General features: G+C 37.4%; 1 pseudogene; it reads left to right on the top strand.

Moving 5' to 3' along the window:
- The window catches only part of LOC103201624, a 77811-nt pseudogene extending 61243 nt beyond the window's left edge, over positions 1 to 16568 (top strand).
- The last annotated feature ends 450 nt before the right edge of the window (positions 16569 to 17018 follow it).

The raw sequence follows: 17018 nt of genomic DNA, 5'->3' as shown, positions 1-17018 counted from the left end.
GACGAGGAGAGACCCATCGTTGCTAGATGGCAGCTTGCTAGCTTTTAAGATCCCAGTCGCTACTCTCCAAAGAAGGAGGTGGAACAATGTTTTGTATATTATGTTATGCCAATTGAGCTTGATGTCCCCTGTTCTAGTCATTTACTTTAAAAAAAAATTTTGATATCTGGTCCCTCAGCTGAAGTTTGATTTCTGCAATCCCATAGGCATGAAACCACAAGAGGTCACAATAAATTACATACACAGGCTCATACTTTCTTTTTCATATGGTGGCAATAATAATCACATCTCAGAATATTTGGAAAGCAGACAGTAGAACACAGTTGCCCATAATCCCACTCCCAAATACAACTTCAACAGTTTACTGTACATTCTTTCTGTATTCTCCTCTGGAAAAAAGGAAATTGTTTTTTTCTCTCTTTCTCCCTCCCACCCTCTCTGTCTCTAACACACACACACACACACACACACACACAGAGTAATACTCAGACAATAATAAGTTTAGTGAATTGTGTTTCTTCATAACATATTGTAAAAATTTTTCATGCTTTATATAGTCATAATTTTATTTTTCTTGCTTATAGTTCACCAGATATATATTCTAGTGGTGCAAGGGCTTTTAAGATTTAGGTACCTGGTAAATCTGAAATGGTTGGCTTGATGTTTGGGCCCAACACCTTTTGTTAAATGAAACTTTACATAAACCTAATTGATGGGGCAATCTACTTCCGTAGTGATACTGCCTCAGAAACCCAAGAAGGGGTCGCTATGAGTCAGGTCCGACTCGACGGCACATAACAACAATAATCATGCAGCTGAGGAAATGTTTTTCCATGATCAAGCCAAATGGAATGCAGAATGCTTCCTGGGGGTTGTTGCTCAAATTAATACCAAACCTTTTGTGTAAGATGTCCTCAGGAAATGATTTTTCCTTATCCCAGTTACCTTAATATCTGTTATGGGAAAATCTATTCTGTAATCATCTAGGCTCATACTCACTCCTCTTTAACCAAATGGCTGACCTATACATTTCAGATCTGTGAACTGAATTTGATATGGTCTACAATCATTGACCCTCCTGTTGACACATACCCCTTGAAATTACCATCCTGTAACCAATCTAAGAAAGACACATATGTACTGTAAGCCATTCTCTCTTTACTAGCCCCCATTTCAGGAAGCCCTGCCTTGTGATGATCTAAGTTTGTAATTACCAGTCAAGTAATGTACTTCGGGTTCTTTGTCCTCTCCCCATGAGAATATCTCCATATTGTCTACGTTTTGAAGGGGCTAACTTTCACTCTGTGGAATTCAGTCTTTTCCCCGTTTGACCTATCTCTTTACTTTCAATAAATCTCTCATTTTAATTTTAAGCAGATTCCATGTTGTTACTCTATTGCACAGTTTACTTAACTATTCCCCTAAAGTGCTAGTAGTTTTTTTTTTTTTTTTTTTTTTTGCTACTAAAGACAATGATCTTGGTACACCAGTATCTTGGTACAGAAACCATGAATCAAAAGTTGGAACTTTTTCTTCTCTTGGTTTCTGCTACATATTGTCAAATTCCTTCCCAGATAAGTTGCACCCATTTATACTCACAGATCCTATTTTACCACATCTTCACTACCACTGAAAATTATTTTTATTTTCCCAATTAGTTAGCTTCTTACTTATAAGTACTGCTATAACAGAAATAACACAAGTGTATGGCTTTAACAAACAATATTTTCTCACAGTTTAGGAGGCTAGAATTCCAAATTCAGGGTGTGAGTTCTAGAGGAAGGTTTCTTTCTCTGTCACCTCTGGGAGAAGGTCCTTTTCTCCTTTCAAATCTTTGGGCCCAGCATTCTTTACAGATCACTATGTATCTTGGCATCAGTCTTTTCTTGGGTCTAGGAGGTTCTCAGCTCAGAGATCCTGGGTTCAAAGGATTTACTCTACTCCCAGATCTTCTTTATTGGTGGTAGTTGGTCCCTCCTCTCTGTTTCTTTTTCAAATATCTTTTATATCTCAAAAGAAATTGACTCAAGATACAACCTAATCCTGTAGATTGCATCCTGCCTCATTAACATAACTGTCTCTAATCCTGCCTCAATAATATCATAGAGGTTAGCATTTATAACACATAAGGAAAGATAATTAGATCACATCACAAAATGGAGGATGGTACATAATACTGAGAATCATGGCCTCATCAAGTTGACACATTTTTTGGGGACACAATTCAATCCATAGCAGTTGGGGAAAAAATGGTATATAGTTGTTTTATTTACATTTTAAATTTGAATGATTTTGAACATTGTCCCATATGTTTTTAACTAGCTCTTTTGCCTCTGTTGTGAATTGCTTGCTTTAATTATAAGGCGGTATACATTTCAATAACTACAGTCTGATATATGAAGAAAATATAGTATCTCATTTTCCTATAACTGATCTCATTTTCTTACAAGATGGAAGGAAACACCATACAGTTTAGTATAGTACAGTTCCTTTCTGGGACATTTTAAACTGCTCCAAGGGTCTAATTCCCTGTGGTAGGGCCAAAGTCCTCACGGTAGAGGGAAGGATGGAGGTGCATCTGCTTGACACTTTCTTTTGGTTATGTTCTGCTGCTGGTGTCCACAGCTGAAGCTGGTGGCTATGGGCTCCTGGTCAGTTCTGGATCAGGCAAGGCCCAAGGATCTTCCTACTGATGGAGTCTCAATTGGGCCATGTTGAAAACTAAATTCTATGCAAAAGATGGGGCTTGTGTGCCACTTTTTAAAACACATTTTAAACTCAAAATCATCATGACCAGGAGAGAAGACTAAACAAACAAACAATATAGTTGGAAGGTTATTAAGAAATGGGAGAGGTCAGCACAAAATGATCAAGGCAGTGTGAGACACATGCAGGAGCACAAGGGTTAAAGGCAATTTAATAATAATTAAAAAAAGAACAAACAAACAAACAAACAAAAAAATGAAGAGTTCTATAGTCCTTTGGGAAAAGAATGCCTAAAAGAGATTGTTAAATTATATCTGGATGGTTGCATTTCCAGAGCAGGAAACTGGAAACTTGCCTTGTCCTAAGTTTGGGATAAATTTTTATTTTGCAATGCTCAGTGGCATCATGCATACCCCTGAGGGGAATACTGGATGTGACTCTCATGGGCCTCAGACCAAGACTTCTCCCCTGCAGCTGTTGGGAGCAGGCTCACTTTGTCCTTGCAACTGAGGATGACTTCCACCCCAGTTCACCAGTCATATCAGCTCTTTTCCACATCACTTCAAGGGAGCTTGGGAAACTTTATTGCCGCTCATACATCAGAACTACTGAGGCACCAAATCTGGCTCTTCTGCTTCACGATGCCACACCATGTTTTTCCTCTGCTACTCAGTATAGAATTCCTTTTGAAGTGTCTCCTCCTGCAGTCTTAAGTGGGAACTGAGACAAAAGCACTTTGACTCACAATTTCTCTGTAACACCATGGGATAGTCAGTTTCTTGTGTCACTTTTGCTAGTCTTCAGGGCCCAGTTATTCAATAAAACACTAATCTAGATGTTACTGTGAAGATAATTTAAAGAAGTGATTAAAGTTAATAATCAGTTGACTTTAAATAAAAGATTGTCCTCAATAATCTGGACATACCTGATTTAATCAGCTAAAAGGCCTTAGCAGCTGAACTGCAGCTTCTCTGAGGAAGAAAATATTCTGCCTGTGGACAGTAGCTTTACCCTTTGCCTGAGAGTTTCAGTTTGCCCTTCCTGAGAACCTCCCTTACAAATCTTGGGCTTGTCTGTTAGGCCCCACAATCATGCAAGCCAATTTCTTGCAATAAATCTTTTAAGGAGCTCTGATGGTGTAGTGGTTAAAGTACTTGTCTGCTAATCAAAAATGTCAGTTTGAACCCACGAGGTTTTCCACAGGAGAAAGATGAGGCAGTCTCATTGTATAAAGATTTACAGCCTTGGAAACTCTATGGGGTACTTCTACTCTATCCTATAGGATCACAAATTGACTTGATAGTAGTATGTTTAGTTTGGACTTTTGGTATTTGTCTGGTTGAAACTTGAATGACACACTCATGCACACTATTGTCATCTGTTTCTCTTACTCTTCCCCATCCCTTTCCTTTTCTTGTTCACAGTATCACCTACCTTTCTTCTGTAGAAGGAGTTTCCTTGCATCCTGTCTTGCAGTCTTTCCTGGACCATAAAGGCAGACACATTGTAGAGTGAGAAAAATAACTACTAATAAGAAACCATAAACCAGAAGACACTGAAAACTTTCTCTATATGTCTACCTCCACATCCAACATTTCATTATAAAAGATTTCCATCTATGGGAAATTTTAAACATTTTATAGTAAACACCTGTACAACCTAAATTCTACCACTAACATTTTATTGCACTCCATCCTTTATCTATCCATCCATGCATTCCTCTTCATTTTATTTTTGATTCATTTCAAAGTAATTTTCAGACATCAATACCATTCTCCATAAGTACTTCAGCATGTACAACACTAATAAGAATTCTATATTTATTTAACCCGCCCCCTTTTTTTAAGTAAAATTTCATGCAAGGAAATATAAGGTGGTCTTATACTTATGGTCTTAAGTGTACCACTGAGTTTTGGCAAATGCATTCATTTATGTGACCTGAAATCCACGAACAGGATATTTACTTCACCCCAAAGTTCCCACATGTTCTTTTCTAGTCAATCTTTGTCTCATTCTACAAGAAACAAGAGATAATCTGATGTTTTATCCTCATAGATTAGCTTTGTTTGTTTAAGAAGTTCATAAATGTAGAATTTTAGAGTATGTACATTTTTATATCTGGCTACTTTCATTAAGCATAATATTTCTGAGATTCATCACATTTTTGTGTCTACCAGTTCTTTTTTTTTTTTTCTGATTTACTGCTAAGAAGCATTTCATTGTATGAATATTCCACAGTTTGTTTATATATTTTTCTATTGATGTATATCTATGGTGTTTTGGGCTATGATGAAGGAAGTTGCTATGCATGGTCTTTATATAAGCCTTTTTGTGACTTTATATAAGCTTTTTTATTTCTCTTTGGTAAATATCTAGGATTGAAATTGCCATGTCCTAGGATAGGTTTATGTTCAGTGTTTTATAAAGCTTCTCTAAGTGGTTGTACTATTTTATATTCCACCAGTAGTATGAATGTGAGAGTCCTGATTGCTCCACATCTTTGTCAATACTTGTTACTGTCAGTCTTTTATCTTTAGCTATTCAAGTGGGTGTGTAATTTTATCTCATTTTGGTTTTTAATTTGTATTTCTTGATGACTAATGATGTTGAGGACTTTTTCATGGTAGCACTGTTTTTTGAACATATATCTACAAATCCAAGATTTACCCCTTTACCCCAGCTTTGTGGAAGATCAGGGAGATCTGATCAAGTGTTACATTCTGAGCTTCTGTTTTCAGGTCAGTGGTGTCTCCATGAAGCCTACAGGGTATTTTAGACTCAAGGGAGAAATCTGGAGAGAGAAAGACCTTATGCAAATGTCAAGTCCCTAGAGGAAGTGGGATCCTAAAAGGGTAATAGAGCCCAGATTTGAAACTGGAAATGAAGCAGATGAGAATGGGTCACATAAGGATTATGGGGGCCAAATGAGGGTTGAATCAAATGAGAATGAAAACACAACACAACAAAACATTTGGGACACAGCAAAAGAAATGTTTAGAGGTTAATTTATACCAGTAAATACATACATTAACAAAGAAGAAAGAACAAAAATCAATACCTTAACACAACATCTCTAACAATTAATTAGGAAAAAAGCAGCAAAAAAGCTTACAGTGTCCAAAAGAAAAGAAATAACAAAAATTAGAGCAGAAATAAATGAAATAGAAAACAATAAAAAGAATTGAGACTAGAAATCTAGAATCTACAAAGAATTAACAAAATTGACAAATCACTAGCAAATTTAACAAAGGAAAAGTAAAAGAAAACGCAGATAACATGAATAAGAAATGAAATGGGCAATATCACAACAGAAACAACCAAAATAAAAAGGATAATAACAGAATACTATGAGGCACTGTATTCCAGTTAACTTGAAAACCTAGAAGAAATGGACAAAGCTCTGGAAGCACAAGATCTATCTAAACTAACACAGACTGAGGTAGAAAATTTGAACAGACCCATCACAAAAGAAGAAAATGAAAAGAACATACAAAAATTTTTCAACCAAAAAAATTTCCTGGCCCAGATATCTTAACTGGAGAATTCTACCAAACATTCAGTGAAGAAATGACACCAATTCTACTCAAACTATTCCAGAACATAGAAAAGGATTCTATACTCTGGAATTCATTCTATGAAGCAAGCATAATGCTGATACCAAAGCCAAGTGGGATACTACTAAAAAAGAAAATTAAAGACCAATATCCTTCATGAACATAGGTTGAAAAATCCTCAACAAAATTCTAGCCAATAGAATGCAACACCATATCAAAAATAATAATACATCACAACCAGTGGGATTCATACAGGATCAAGAAGAGTTCAACATCAGAAAACAGTCAACATAATCTGCTACATAAATATAGCAAAGGAAAAGAACCACATGATCATATCAATTGGTGCAAAAAAAAGCATTTGATAAAATTCAGCACTCATTCCTGATTAAAAAACAAAACAAAACAAAAAAGAACTTTCAGCAAAATAGTAATAGAAAAGAAATTCTTCAAAATAATTTAGGGCATATACACAAAATCTAGGAAGAACATGCTTGGTATTTCTCAAGCTGAAAGAACTGAAGAAAAAATTCAAGCCTCAAGTTGCAATATTGAAGGTTTCTATGAGCACACACAGTTACCTTGCTCTCAAACTGGTTAACCATAACAAATATGGTTATAGCACAGAAAAACACTTTAAAGTAAAATAAAGAGTAAACTCCAGAACATTTCAAAACAGGCAAGACTAGTACAAAGCACTCAATAAACAAGGAGTCATGGGAGATTCTGCCTCTTGGTCTCTGTCACTTGGTGTTTGTCTACAAAGCAAAGCATTTGATTTCATCCACCATGGCACACCATCCATTGTCCTTGGCAATACTCTTTGCCTGGAAATGGGTGTGGATAAAATTGCTTGAAACTGCAATGCCAAAACACCACTCCTTGTCATGTATTCATTTATTGTGTTTTGAGGTGAAAAAAAATCTATACCAAAAAAAAAAAAAAAAAAAAGTTATTGCCTGGAAAATGGTCTAACTTTCAGAGAATCATAACTGAACAGTGTTGGTTTGGCAAGTCTGTATGTGGAACAGTGCCCCTTTGGAGATGGAAAAGAGGTGTGAGTGTGGAGGTGGAATTCATTGAGTGCCATCAGGGGATAATGCTGCTGAAAGAAGGGCCCCTAGACTTTTCTTCATCCCCTGCAAAGCTGTATTTATCTTTAAGGACATGTAGGTTTCACCTTGAAGTCCCTAGATGGTGCACACTATTAATTTGCTGGCTGCTAACTAAAATGTTGAAGGTTCAAGTCACCCATTAATTCTTCAGAAGAAAGACCTTGCAATCTACTTCTAAAAAATCAGTCACTGAACATTCTATGGAGCATCATTCTACTCTGACACACAGGGGTTCACTATGAATCAGAAGTAAATCCATAATTCCTCTACAATGCTTGTAATTGGTTTTCTGTGCTCAGCAGCAAGCTCAGAATCCATCTGTACCCACATTAAGGACTGTGGAAGGTCCAGAAATTAGAATTATATGAACACATGAATGGGGAACTGAATATCTAAGAGAAAACCCTGCTCACCATCAAACCTCAGAATCCTTGGCTCACATGACTTAGGAGGGCTGTGGGTGGGAGTGAGATTTGTGTTTACCCCTGAAGATAAGAGAAGATTCTAAACTGCCCAATATGAGAAGCTCATCAAGACCTGGGATTGCCTGACAGAAACAATTAGATGGTCATCTTGAATTTCATCGCTAGTAACTTGTGCATTTAAGGGGATTTACCAGGCAAAATGATTTAGTAATAAAACAATTGTCTGGGGTAGTGGTTCTCAAAATCAAGATGTATGAGAATTCTCTGGAGGGATTTTTACAGTACATACCCTGGGAGCTGGCAGGGTTGGATAATTTGATTTTATAATAAGTTTCCTGGTGATGCTGCTGCTGGTGGTCTTGGAAGCCAACACTGAAAACTACAAGTGTGGTATGTTGCTGTGAAGGACCAGATGATTCTGTGTACAGACAGAACACACCTCCTCAACTTGAGAGTGCTTTCAGCCTCCTGACACAAGTGGGTGGACCCAGCAAAGATAGTCCTCCCTGCAAAATGCCTCTGCACCCAACACAAGTAAATCAGAAAAGCAGTGTTTGAAAAAAATGTAAGAGAAGGATGCAAAGAAGAGAATTCAACTGTGAAGACCGGTAACAAAAACAAAGACAAAAAGACTGGTTTCCTGATCCAAACCCTAGTTAGGAAGTCTGCTTCTACAGAGAAAACTTTTCATCGATTAGCAGAAGTTATTATTGTCCACCTGTCTGTCAGTTTATCATACTATGGTGGTGACTTGCAAGGAGCTCTGATGGTGCAGTGGTTAAAGCATTTGGCTGCTAACCAAAAGATCAGTAGTTTGACCCCACCAGCTTCTCTGCAGGAGAAAGATGAGGTAGTCTGTTTATTTAAAGATTTACAGCCTTGGAAACCTGATGGGGCAGTTCTACTCTGCCTTATAGGGTCACTATGAATTGGAATCGACTTGATGGCACTGGGTTTTTTTGGTAGGTGGTAGCTTGCATGTTGCTATTATGCTAGAAGATATGCCACCAGTATTTCAAACACAAGCATGGTCACCAGGTCACCAGGGTCACTGGTATTTCAAATGCAAGCAGGTGGACAGGTTTCAGCAGAGTTTCCAGGCTAAGACAGACTGAGAAGAAAGGCCTGGTGATTTACTTCTGAGTATTAGCCAATGAAAACTCTATGGGTCACAGATTATCATTTGAAACTTCAGTTTACTTACTTTAGACATGTGATTAGAAGGGATATGTCACTAGAGGAGAACATCCTCTTTGGTGTGAATGTGAGGGCAACCCTCAATGAAACATACCAATGATCATGAAGGTGCCACATGACTGGGTAATACTGTGTGTGTTTTTCTGTTACATATGGAATTGCCATGAGTTGGAGCTGACTCAGCAGCAGATATGAACCAAAAAAAAAAAAAACCAAACTCACTGCTGTCAAGTCAAATCCGACTCATAGAGACCCCTCCTTGGGTTTCTAAGGTGGTATCTGTATGGAAGCAGATCACGCAGTGTTCCTTCTGAGGAGTGACTGGTGGGTTTGAACCACCAGGTTTCTGGTTAGCAGTCAAATGCTTTAGGCATTACACTACCAGAGCTCCCTTGAGCAAAGATGAACAGAGCAAATAAGAACAGCAATAAGTATAGTCTGTGGAAAGCAACACTGACAAGAAGAAACTAATTACATGCCTGGAATAAGTTATTAATTATTAAAAATTAAAAGAAGTAAAATAAAAAGGAAATGAACAGGAATAGCAAAAGGCAGTAGCTTCTCCCAGCTGGCTTCTGGAAGCAGCAGAGTCTGTGAAAAGGAATTTGGAGAGTCAGACCACAAGCTGCATACAGCAAGGAAAATTCCAGCTATATAGAACAGCCTTGTTAGCAACATCTGTATGTATTTGATGGAAGTTCTGTAAAATTTCCCTTTGACTTGACTAATCTGCTGCACTCATTTCCCAGCTTAGCCAAGCCATAGTAGTGAAAAAACAAATGTATTGCTTTATTTCTGAAATTAATCCAGAACCTGGGAACACTAATGTTGGTATACCCCAAGGCAGCATCTCTAGTTGCCCCTCCCTTCTATTTTATTTTTATCAATATTTGCCATTTCTTTCTCCAGTGGGATATGCAATATTCCCCCTGAAATCTTCACTACTCCATTCACTTTTAAGAATTGTAGTTTGTTCTGGCTTCCCTGTTTATTCCTGGAGATGAGTCCCTAGAATGCTGAAGGGGAAAGTGGGAAGGGGGTTGAGAAACCACAAAGAAATGGGATGTGTCACCCTGAAAGGAGAAATCTCATTTCATTTTGATCTCTAAAGGCTTATTCACTCACATGTATCTGGTAAAGCAAGCTTGTTAAGCAAGGGAATAGCTACCTTCCAAACATCTCTGCAAGACAAAAGTTGTCTTATGGTAAGGAAAGAATTGCTCTTGTTCCCTGTCACTATAGGAGGATAGAGACAGTGCTTACTGGGAAAATAGACTTTATTTAGATCCAAGAGAGGAAAAGCTTTCTCAAGTGATACCTCTCTCACCAATAGTATTGGGGACAATCTTGAAACATGGTACACTCCTATCACAGAAGATACTCAGATTCACCATCTGCTAGTGCTGTTGTTAAGCTAATTCCTTCTAATGGTGAAAGGTAGAACATAATAACCTTAAAATTCCTTTTAATTCTGATCTTTATACTTGATTCTAAACAAATATTTATATTTACATAGAAAATAAACAACTATTTTTTTAATAGAGACCATTAAAATAACAAAACTTAAATGATGACAAACCAGATAAACAACAACAAACATTGTCATCAAGTTGGTTCTGACTTATATGACAGAATAGAACTACCTCAAAGAGTTTGCAAGACTGTCATCTTTATGGAAGCAGACGACCTATCTTTATTCCGTGGAGCAGCTGGTGGGTTTGAACTGCCAAACTTTCGGCACTACTGTGTCACTAGAGCGCCTTTAAATGATAACAAAGGCCTTAAATATATTTGGGAAACAATGAAAGTATGACACTGAAGATAAAATATAGATAGATAGATAGAAGATAGATACATACATAGAGAGATATTTAGCCATTTAGGATATCAATCGGTGAATACTTAATTTCCCGTCAGTTTTGCCCAAATGAAAGTAACTTCTGATAAGTACGTAAACTTTGAATACAGATTGTGTGCTATTTTTAGTTGGTTTTCTGGGAATATTATAACTTTCATTCTAAAGTTGCAACATTTTAAAGAATAGTATTTTATTACAACTTGCGGCTAAAATTTTATTCCATGGTAAGGAATTTCTGACTTTATCATGGAAATAAATGAAGAAATATAGTTTAATTTACTGAAATTCACATTTCAGAGCAAAGTTAATCAGAAAAGCCAGTTGGAGAATCTCTGTATTTCAGCCTCAGCACCTGGAAACAATCTTACAGACATCAAGTACTCTGTCCCTGGGACAGCAGCACAGATGTATTGAGTACCCTTTGGGCAATGTGGGCTGTAAAATATATTCACAGCTTCCTTCAGACATGAATACTTTTCCATCATTTACAATTTTTTTCCAGAGAATTTTGTGGGACTTTGTTGGCTCTCCTCATTGTTGGCAGAAAGAAATGATTTGGAGAGAATAAGTAAAAGTCAGTCATTCAGAGACTTTATAACATTTTAAATGAACACTTCCCTGAGCCTTGCAACCATATGTTCAAGACATATTGGTAATTATGGGAGGCAAATCTTATGAAAAACCCTTACAGATTTGAGGATGTATCTGGGAGATCTATGACTACCCAACTACATGGGTGTGCAACATTCCTCTTCACCAGCCTAAGTGCACAAGGCTAAGGTTCTCCATGACTGTCACAGTGACAATTTATGTTTTTGTTTCAATCCTGACATGCATGGAACTCAAAGGAGGGGCTAACAAATGCAAGACACATTCAGACATACAAGAGTGACACCAGGACCATTTGTCGAAACTCATATTCCCTTGACATTTCCCAGACTCTTCTCCATAGGGTCTCATACCACAAAATATAGTGAGTGTGTTTTGTCTGGTGACTGGATGCTTCAACTCTTACCAAACCCTTGATGAGAGAAGGAATGAATTCCTTTAAAGTCAATTGCTGGCAAATAAATATAACAACTTCTGATATGTGTTGCAAAATCTCCTCTGGAAATATAATACTTAAGAACTATTTAGGCCTGCAGAGTCATGAAGGGATTTTGCATCTACCCTCTTTTTTAGTTACCCCATGAATCAAAAATTAACTCTATGACTAATCCATTCATTCACAAACACTTCTTTCAGGGAAGTTACTGAATTCCTTGGGAGGAACCAGCTTCCTTTAAGAAGTGCCATGACCTGCCTCATGGTCCTGATATTAAATGTTTACATCATAGTTACTTTCCTATTTTACAGATGGAAACCTGATTTTCAAGCCACATAACTAATAAGGAACAAACCAGAATATGAATTTACTATCTTCCATTCATTTTTAAACTCATTCTAAGAATATTTATTGCAGCCCCAATATGTGCAAAGCACTCTTCTCTGTGCCAAGAATGTAATTCTGAACAAAACAATCACTGTTTCTGTTCTTATAAAGCTTACATTATGGTAGAAAGCACAGATGTACAGATGTTTAATAAATCATTGCATAATAGATATTTAACTACAACTCTGACAAAAACAGCAAAGGAAAAAGGTTGTGAACTATTCCTGGGGCTGAAGGAAGGCTTGAAGACAGAGGTTATGTGGAGGAAAACAGAGACATCCCAGTGATCTCTCAGTACCAAGGCCCCAGACATGACAGAGGGGCCTTCATAGCTCTCCCAGCCTAGTACACAATTGCATGATCCCGAGACAAGAAGAAGAACTTCTCAGCCAACCCATGATGAGAAATACAAATTGTTGTTTTAAATCACTACGTTTTGAGATGATTGTATTAGTTATTGTTTTGGTTCTCTAATGCTGCTCTAACAGAAATACCACAAATGGATGGCTTTAACAATAGGGATTTATTCTGTTACAGTTTAGGATGCTAGAAGTTTGAGTTCAAAGTGTCAGCTCTAGGGCCTGGGTGAAGGCCCCTCAACTTTTGGCTTTAGCTTTGCCTCCTCTTCCAGGCCCACTAGAGTAGGAGGCTTTTTCTGACTCATGTCAGATGCTGAGGCTGACGGACCCAAGATCCACATGTAAAACGGTACAGTCTCAAGATTAGCAGATAACATAGCAAGCCGCTAGTTCAACTCCAGGAACAATCTGAAGATCAGTAGGCAACATGGCAGGTCACTAAGATGAAGACTCAGTCAAATGCAGGATCCAGATGTGCCAAAATTTTGATACCTTCCTCAAAACTCCTGATATAAATTACTGTCAAATACATCATTACATAACTGCCAAAACACTGAGAATCCTGGCCTAGCCACATTGACAGATTTTTTTTTTTTTTTTTGGGGACACAATTTAACATACCACAATGGTTTTATACACAATTATAAAACTCTGAAATAGAATCTGATGGCTAAACAGAAAGTTACATCTTACATTCTTGCCTGGTTACTTGGACTGACATGCTCATTAGAGTCAAAGATTTTTCAACCAATCTGTTGTCATTACAAAACAGAATACTAAGTCAAGGTCTCTAGGTCTTTGGGTGTAGAGAAACTGCTTTGATTGGCATTTGACAGATTATAGAATTAGACAAGTCCAAATCCTAGTGCATGTTCTCAAATCAGGGTCTAAGATATGTGTTAATAAATTTCTTATCTTGTTCCCATAATGTTGTTATTGTTTTCTGACATTGAGTTGGCCCTCATCTTGGGCCAAACCTCAAGCACAATGAATGAAACACTGCCTGGTCCTACACCATCCCCATGATTTGTCATGGATTGGATTATTATGATCAATAGGACTTTTACTGGCTGATCTTCAGAAGTAGATTCTGTGGCTTTTTTTCCTAGGCTGTTGGGTTCTGAAAGTGCTACTGAAACTTGTTCAGCATCATAGAAATACACAAGCCTTCAATGACAGAGAGGTAGTGGTAACTAAAAATCAAAAGCAGGAGGAGGTTTTAGGATGGTGAACTAGGCAGATATAGTATCCAGACCCTCTACAGCAAACACCCAAGAAACTAAATGAAATGGATATAGATGAGAATCCTGGATTTTTTCTCTTGTTTTTTATTCTTTGTTTCCTTGTCTTTATCATTTTCTTTGTTGTTGTACTATTTGCATTTTTTGTTCTCATGTTTTTATTTTTATTTATTTATTTTGTTTCTTGTCCCTCCTGGTGGGGTCAGCAACTGTGCCCACACAACCCAACATTTTTACTTCCTGCAGGCCCACCTATTGGGAGAGAACCACCACCTACTTCTAGTCTCACTTGATCAATGACAGATGGTGGTGAATATCAGCCCAACCTGTCCTCAACTGTCCTACATAAAAAGCTAACAGAGAACTGTGCACACATTCTCATCCTCTATCACATCCACCAGAATGCAGTGGTGAGTGGCTAAGTAATTCTAAATTAGTGAACAGAATAGCACACCAACCCCACTTGCTCAGATGTATCAAAATAAACAAAACAAAACCAGGGCTGAAACACACCAGCAAACAAACACCAAATAAATACAAATACAGCAACATTACAATGTTTCTGAGATGACAGAAATCTTAGTTCATACAAAGATGCAAAATAAAGTCATACAAACAAGGAACAAAAATGCAGAGCCAGACAAACTCCCTGAAAAGAAATGGCATTGGAACTACCTGATAAGGAATTCAAAAGAATTTTATTTAGGTACTTTCAATGGGCTGAGAGACTGATTAATGAAAACACTCAGAAACTCCAGGAAAACACAGACAAAACACTAGAAGAATTCAGTAAAACAACAAAAGAACAAACTGACAAAATAAGTGAACAAATAGAAACTATACAAAAACAGCAAATAGAAATCCAGAAGATTTTAGAATACTAAGATTAGTATTAAAATATTATTACTATGATTTTAGAAATAGATAAAACATTGAAAAGGCTAAGGACTAGAATTGAATCAATGGAAGAGAACAAAATTGAAAACAAATTTACTTTGTTAGAGGAACACTTGAAAAAATGTATTTAAAAAATGAAGAAAGCCTAAAATTTATGTGAGATACTATCAAGAAGAATAACTTGTTTGATCAGCATTCCAGAACAGGATGAGACAAATAAAACCACAGTGAAAAAGGTAGCAGATTTGTTGGAAGAAAACTTCCCTAACACAATGAAAGGCAAGAAGATATGCATTCAAGAAGCTCAATGAATACCAATAGGATAGACCTCAAAGATAATCACCAAGGCATATCATAATCACACTTTTCAAAACCAAAGAAAAAAGAATCCTGACAACAACTTGGGAAAAATGAGAAGTTATCTACAAAGGTCAATCAATAACATTAAGCTCTGAGAACTGAATCATTGTGCCTTAAAAGTCAAATGCTGTGCAAGAGGCTGACTTAGAATTGAAGCAGTTCTCAAAAGGGGAAACTGAACAGGATCTGGAAGCAGATTTTCCATCAGAATCCTTTGACCCCCTTAATAAGGAACAGAGAATCCAGGCACATTTCTGAACAAGATGACACAGAGATGGATTCCCACAGCCCAGATGAAGAGGAAAAGGGGACGGAAGTAGTCTATAATGTCTGTGGAGCCCAGAAGTCTGATTCAGGGAGCTTTTCAAAGGTGTTCAGTGTCTGGGATGACACTGAAATACATGTATAGGGTAAATGCCTGGAAGAATTGGGTTCGATGGAAAAATGCCAAGGAAGAGCATGGGGATCTGAAATGTGGTGGAGCTGAACATGCCTCATCTAGCCCATGTTCTGATCCCTTAGGAAATGCTCAAGACCATGTACTCTCTCAAGAATTCTTGGAGACAGGCTATAGAGTCTCCTCTATCAAACTGAAGGAAGATATTTTGTCCTGCAGTTTTGCTGAGTTGAGTTTGGGCTTAAGTTAGTTTTTCTAAGAGGTGCAAAGACCAAATGGTGAAAGATATGATCCAGACAGTATTTTATACTTGTGCCTTGGAATTCAGCAGTACCTGTTTGAAAATGGTAGAATAGATAACATTTTTACCGAGCCCTATTCCAGATTTATGATTGAACTAACCAAACTTTTGAAAATGTGGGAACCTACAATACTTCCTAATGGTTACATGTTCTCTCACATTGAAGAAGAGCATTTGTGGGAGTGCAAACAGCTGGGTGCTTACTCACCAATCATCTTCTTGAACATCCTCCTTTTCTTCAATACCAAATACTTTCAACTAAACAATGTTAATGAGCACTTGAAGCTTTCCTTTGCCCACATGGTGAGACAGACCAGGACTGTGAAGTACAGTACCAAGATGACATATCTGAGATTCTTCTCACCTCTACAAAAGCTAGAGTCAGAACCAGATAAGATAAAATAACTGTTGGCAAGGGGAAATTAAATGAAGATGATGAGGTGTCAGTGGGTGCGGAGATGGCAGAGAATACCAACAACCCACTAAAATGCCCAGTCAGGCTTTATGAGTTTTACCTGTCAAAATGTTCTAAAATTGTGAAGCAGAGGAATGATGTGTTTTACCTTCAACTTGAGTGCTCCTGTGTCCTTAATAGCCTCATGTGGTATTCCACATACCTGATAGACCCTGGACACCATGTTAACACGTATTCTCATGGTGAGGGAAGTACATGAAGAACTTGCCAAAACCAAATCCAAAGACTCTGATGTTGAATTATCAGATTAAAATGGAATTGAATTTTCTGTTTTCACACACATTGGTATGCACCAAACTGTGAATGTATCCAGTCATTGGAAAATGATATATAAGCCCAACTCCTCTTGACTTGATCATTATATAAATGGAAGACAGATGACTCATGAACCACAGTATGGACATACAGATGAAAACTGAAGGAAAGAATATGAACCAAGTTTTGTTCTTTGGCAGTGATAGAGTTCTTAGACAACATCAGAATGGCTAACCAATTTATCTGAGTGGGACATAATCTTATTTTGTTAGGGAATAACACATTGTGGAATATTTTTAAGGAAAATTGGTGTATAAAATTCTACCATAGTAACTTTAGACTTTAGAGAGGTAGCTTTGGAGTGAAAACTTGGCTGCAATAGACTACTTGGGCAAGCCACCCATAAAAGTCAGAGAGAAATCAGTATAGAGCTAAGAGTGACATCA

This window comes from Orycteropus afer, unplaced genomic scaffold, assembly GCF_000298275.1.
Source record: "Orycteropus afer afer isolate SDZICR_OR568_19922 unplaced genomic scaffold, OryAfe1.0 scaffold00156, whole genome shotgun sequence".
In the NCBI taxonomy this organism is placed as follows: domain Eukaryota; kingdom Metazoa; phylum Chordata; class Mammalia; order Tubulidentata; family Orycteropodidae; genus Orycteropus; species Orycteropus afer.
The sequence above is the reverse complement of the archived record's forward strand: the minus strand, read 5'-3'. Positions and strand labels throughout refer to the sequence as shown.